This window comes from Eschrichtius robustus, chromosome 6 (assembly GCF_028021215.1).
Source record: "Eschrichtius robustus isolate mEscRob2 chromosome 6, mEscRob2.pri, whole genome shotgun sequence".
In the NCBI taxonomy this organism is placed as follows: domain Eukaryota; kingdom Metazoa; phylum Chordata; class Mammalia; order Artiodactyla; family Eschrichtiidae; genus Eschrichtius; species Eschrichtius robustus.
Genome location: NC_090829.1, coordinates 28,616,121 through 28,622,531, shown reverse-complemented (window position 1 = coordinate 28,622,531; position 6,411 = coordinate 28,616,121). Strand labels below are relative to the sequence as shown.

At 41.0% G+C, this 6,411-nt stretch overlaps 1 pseudogene; it reads left to right on the top strand.

The window, feature by feature from the left end:
* Positions 1 to 838: 838 nt before the first annotated feature.
* On the top strand, positions 839 to 1,330 carry LOC137766766 (large ribosomal subunit protein uL23 pseudogene; annotated as a pseudogene).
* Positions 1,331 to 6,411: the final 5,081 nt, after the last annotated feature.

Genomic DNA, 6,411 nt, shown 5'->3' with positions numbered 1-6,411 from the left:
GGCCCGTGAGCCACAACTACTGAGCCTGCGCGTCTGGAGCCTGTGCTCCACAACAAGAGAGGCTGAGATAGTGAGAGGCCCACGCACCGCGATGAAGAGTGGCCCTCGCTTGCCACAACTAGAGAAAGCCCTCGCACAGAAACGAAGACCCAACACAGCCAAAAATAAATAAATAAATAAGTAAAAAAAAGAATTAAATATTAAAAAAAAAAAAAAGAACCTAGGGGTAAGACGGGAATAAAGACACAGACCTACTAGAGAATGGACTTGAGGATACAGGGAGGGGGAAGGGTAAGCTGGGACAAAGTGAGAGAGTGGCATGGACATATATACACTACCAAATGTAAAATAGATAGCTAGTGGGAAGCAGCCGCATAGCACAGGGCGATCAGCTCGGTGCTTTGTGACCACCTAGAGGGGTGGGATAGGGAGGGTGGGAGGGAGGGAGATGCAAAAGGGAAGAGATATGGGGACATATGTATATGTATAACAGATTCACTTTGTTATAAAGCAGAAACTAAGACACCATTGTAAAGCAATTATACTCCAATAAAGCTGTTAAAATATATATATATATATATAATATACACACACAAAATGCATATATATGGACACATACTACTATATATAAAGTAGGCAAACAACAAGGACCCACTGTATACCACAGAGAACTATACTCAGTATCTTGTAATAACCTATGATGGGAAAGAATCTGACTGAATCACTTTGCTGTATACTTGAAACTAACACAACATTGTAAATTAACTATACTTCGATAAAAATTAAATAAATAAATAAATAAATAAATAATAAAAATAAGTGACCCCTTTTCACAAGGATGGCGCCGAAGGCGAAGAAGGAAGCCCCTGCTCCTCCGAAAGCCCAAGCCGAAGCAAAGGCTTCGAAGGCCAAGAAAGCAGTGTTGAAAGGCGTCCACAGTCACAAAAAAAAAGGAGGTCCGGACGTCACACACCTTCGGACGGCGCAAAGCACTGCGGCTCAGGAGGCAGCCCAAATATCCTCAGAAGAGCGCCCCCTAGGAGAAACAAGCTTGACCACTATACCATCATCGAGTTCCCCCTCACCACCGAGTCAGCCATGAAGAAAATAGAAGACAACAACACACCTGTGTTCATTGTGGATGTCAAGGCCAACAAGCACCAAACTGAACAGGCTGTGAAGAAGCTCTATGACATTGACATGGCCAAAGTCAACACTCTGATCAGGCCTGATGGAGAGAAGAAGGCATATGTTCCACTGGCTCCTGAGTATGATGCCTTGGATGTTGCCAGCAAAATTGGGGTCACCTAAACTGAGTCCAGCTGGCTAATTCTAAACATAAAAGTTTTTGCTCTAAAAAAATAAATAAAAGGTAAAAGTAAGTGAAAAATGGGGGAGTGGGGATAAAAGAGACTCTTAAATAAAGCATCTATATAATTTATTGTCCAAACTGGAACATGTCAGGAATGAAAGAGAACAGTATTCATAATTTTAACTGCTACAGGCCTAAGCCAGTGCTGTGCTGGGCAGTCCTGGATGTATGGTCCCTCTACTTTTAACCAGCAGGTTTCAAATATCAGACTGATGTGATTTAAGATTTGTTACAAAAACAGGAAACGAAGAGAACAACTTGTAAGTGAGAACGTTTAGATCACTAGCAACCAGTTGTTTTTAAGTCTGAAAAGAACCAGTCCCAAATCATCGCCATAACCACTGATCCGTCTGGATCAGAAGTCACAAACTGATGGCCTGGGGTTGGATCCAGCCTGCAGATGTGTTTGCTGTGGCCCGCAACGTATTGGGTTACAGAGTGCTTTTCTTAAAACTTTGAGTTTGTTGCCAACATTTCCAAGCTGAAAGCTGTCATGTTAAAATCCAGATTCCTAGCTTCTCTTGAAACACTTGAGGAGTATTCAGAGCAGGCACACATTCTCACATGGCAACTGAATGGAGCAGAGCATTCTCTCACTAATCCACCCCAGTCCTCATCTCTCTCCAGTGATTTCTTTTTTTTTTTTTTTTTCCATCCAGTGACTTCTAATGCTGGGCTGCTTTGCTTGGTTCCTTCTTTGACTCCTACAGATACTTGACTTTTCAACCTTCATACTAGATCAAGCTCTCATCATCAGAACAAAGAAAGTGAGGTTGGCTGCAGAAGCTATCATTTTATAATCAATTGAAAATAGAAATCAACCAACCCAGATAATAAATGGGGAAATTCTAAAGAATTGGTAGGGGATATAGTATTACTACTCTTTAAATAGGCCTAACAACAACAGCAACAAAACCTAATTCTGTTCAGAAAATTCCCCTTTAACTTTTCTACATTACAGATCATTCCATATTTCCCAAGTAATATAGCCTGAACTATACCAGTAGAGCTTCCAGAAATTCTCTTACTAAAAAATATAATAGCTAAGCTACAGCCCATTGGCAAAATGCACAGTTGAAGGCCCAGCCCAGTGACTGCTGCCCACCCTTGCTTCTCTCAACAAGCCCGGAACATCACTGGGTGTGTGATTGTTAGCAAATCTTCGTTAATTACAAGCCTCATAAACAGCTGTGCAATGTGGGCGGTTGGGGAGAGACAGCTCCTGTCTTCATAAGAGAGAGTTTGGAACTAAAAGAGGTTCCAAGCTAGAAAGCATTCCAAAATAGGATGAGTTTTTTTGAGAGTAGAGAGAATAGCATCAGAGAGCACGGATGTTCATCCCAGAGACTGGTACCCAAACAACAACTGAAAAAACTTTCACTCTTTAGCACAAAGGAAATGGAGAGCTATAATTGGTTTCATAACCAAATTATGGGAACTTACATGTTTTGAAAAAAATATATTACTGGCAGAAGTATCTATGGTCTGAAAGGGTGTCTCTTGTGAGGCATAGGACTATGTTTGCCTGTGTAGTGTTGGTCCTAATCCAAGGAGGAGAGCTCTCAGAGACCAGTTTAGGAACCTTTATTTTCTACTGGTTTCCTTATGAAATCCCCACTGCAGCCAGGCTGCTGTCTATTCTTGTCCCCATACAGACTATTGAAAATGCTTTGGCCTCTCCCACTATCTCTGGATTTCCACTTAACATTTCATCTGTATTAGTGTGTTAGGGTAGGGATGAATGACATTCTTGCTACTAAAACAGAGAGTTAGGGGCTTCCCTGGTGGTGCAGTGGTTGAGAATCAGCCTGCCAATGCAGGGGACACGGGTTCGAGCCCTGGTCTGGGAAGATCCCACGTGCCGCGGAGCAACTGGGCCCATGAGCCACAACTACTGAGCCTGCGCGTCTGGAGCCTGTGCTCCGCAACAAGAGAGGCCACGGTAGTAAGAGGCCCGCGCACCGCGATGAAGAGTGGCCCCCGCTTGCCGCAACTAGAGAAAGCCCTCGCACAGAAACGAAGACCCAACACAGCCAAAAATAAATAAATAAATAAATAAATAAAATTTATAAAAAATAAAAAATAAAAAAAAATAAAACAGAGAGTTAGGGCCTGTTTAGAGAACCATCTTAACACTTTGTGGTCATTCATATAATTGAAAGTTATGGAATGATTAAGAGAAGTGAGCTAGAGCTGTAAAGAATAGTATGAATCCCTAGCACATATTGCTCTGTGAAAAATTTGCAGAATACATAATATTACCATTTTATTCATCCTATATAGTCATTGTCTCCAATTCCTTTCTTCTTATTGTCTCCTTCAAACCCACTCCAAAGAGATCTTTATCTCCACCATCACAACCCCAACTGCTTACGTCAAATAGCCTCTGTGTTACTGAATCAAATGATCACTTATCTGACTTGGCCTATAATCAATATTTGGCACATCTGATCATTCCTTCCTTCTTGAAACACCTCCCTCACTCGGCTTCCTGGACACCACCTTTCCTGTATTTCCTCCTTTCTCACTGTTTCTCATTCTCCTTTGCTAATTTTTGCAAATCTCTAAGACTTCTAAATATTGGGGTGTCAGGACTTCCCTAGTGGTGCAGTGGTTAAGAATCCGCCCGCCAATGCAGGGGACACAGGTTCAAGCCCTGGTCCGAGAAGATCCCATATGCCGTGAAGCAACTAAGCCTGTGCACCACAACTACTGAGGCTGCACTCTAGAGCCCGTGTGCCACAACTACTGAGCCCACGCGCCTAGAGCCTGCGCACCACAACGAAGAGTAGCCCACGCTCGTCACAACTAGAGAAAGCCCACACACCGCAATGAAGACCCAAAACAGCCAAAAATTTTTTTTAATTAAAAAATAAATAAATATTGGGGTGCCAAAGATGGGCTTTAAACCTCTTCTTTTCTACCGTCAAATTCATTTCTTGCTGGTCTCATTCAGTCTCAAGGCTTTAAATACTGTCACTATGCTGAGGACTCAAATCCGACTGCCTGCTCAACCACTCGACCCAAATGTCTAAAGGCATCTTTAATTTAACCTTCCCAAAATCGAGTTCCTGATTTTCCCACAAACACACACATATACTAAAAACCTTCCCTTTCCACAGTCTTCTGTATCTCAGTTACTGACAACTGCATTGCAGTTATTCAAGTTCAGAAACTTGTCAACCCTGACCTCTTGCTTTCTCTCACCTGGACATCTAATCCAGAAGAAACCTCTGTTGGCTCCCCCTTCAGAATCAGTCCACAATCTTGACTACTCACCACCTTTTCTGCTACGTACTTCTTTGTCAAAGTCACTATGAGCTCTTGCCTGCCTCGTAGCCACAGCCTCCTAACATCCGGCCGCTGCCAGCCTCCTTCAGTCGGGTCTCAACACAGAAACCATAATGATCCACTTAAAATATGTCAGATCAACTTACTCCACTCAAAACCTAACAGTGTCTTCCACTTCACAGAGAATAAAAGCCAAAGGCCTTAAACTTGTTAGCAAGAACCTGAATGATCAGTCACCCAACTCCTTCCCCAGCTCCCAGCATTTCTCAATCACTCTGACCGCTCCTACTCTCCCCTCATTCATTCTGCTTCAGACTCACAGAAATTTGTGTTCTTTGAACATGCAGGTCACTTGCTGTTCCTTCTGTTTAGAATGTCCTTTCTCTAGATGACCTCTTACAAGTCTTGGCTCAAATGTCACCTTCAATTAGAACTGTTCTCTGACCACTCTGTTTGTTTCCTATTTATCCTCAGGATTTATTTTTTTTTTGCACAGCACTTACGATCTTTTCAAATACCACATAACACATTTATTTATTTAGTTTTATCTCTGTCTGCATCCCCTAGAAGGTAAGCTCCATGAGGGCAAGGATCTTTATTCACTTTATTCAATGCCTAATCCCCAGCGTATTCAATTAATATTTGTTAAACAGAGAAATTAATTTATATAATATTATGTATTTTCTATGGAATGTGTGTATATGTGTATATCTTCAAATCTAGTTTAGCTCTAGGGAGAGTAGTGAGTAGGGAAAGGGTGAATGGGCTCATGATTGGTGTGGATGGAAAGTCTATCAATAGAGTATTGATACTTTACCCTTGTAAGGATTGTTTCAAGTTTTTAAACGTGATATAGTCATTAATTACTTTTTATGTAAGGGGATATTATTTGTTAATAATTACCTAATATACCACAGGTACATACTATGTAGCCCCTATCTGCTGCTTCCCCACTCCAGCTACAGCTGATTGGACCAGAGTCTAATTAGATTGGACCAATCTGATTCAAAGTGGAAAAAAATCAGATCAACTCTTCCAAAAATTTGGAATAGGGTCGTGGAGAGATTAAGTCAGTCAGACTACTGTGAGGGTTGGAACTATAGGCCATGTAGAATTTGAGACCATTATCAACCAACACCATATGTAAAGTGAATTTTTGGAGAGACGGAAAAAAGATACGTAAGGAAAGAAAGCTTATGAGAGGGGAGGAACAGGAGAATAGATGGAGCAGATGTGTAGAGACAGAGATGCATGTGGCCTCCTACTTTTCAGTGCCATCCACATGCAGAATGTAAGCTCTGTTTCCTTATGCTCTTTTCTATCAGTAAACACCCTTTAACATGAACTACTTTAAACAGAATTGGATTCCTTGCAATGTTAGACTCTTAACTTAAATATCCAATACATTTTCCATGGTATAAAATAAGGCAATATCCCAACATTTGAAAAAAATTATACAAAAAAATGTTCTCAATGCTGAATCCACTGCTTTTAATAAAAAAGTATAAGAAGGCTAAAACCAAGGCTGATTCTTGCCTTTGCAGGATTGCTCATATCCACATTAATCTGCATACCCTCATTATTTAATTTTAAGTTTCATCACTATTAAAGCTATTCTTTAATATTTATTTAGCAAAAGCTCCTTAATTCTGCCATACATTCCCATCAATTAAAACAGATATTCTGACCCTAAATATCCCAAACCCTTGGTGAGGAGAGCTGTACATAATTTACTACTACAAATAAAG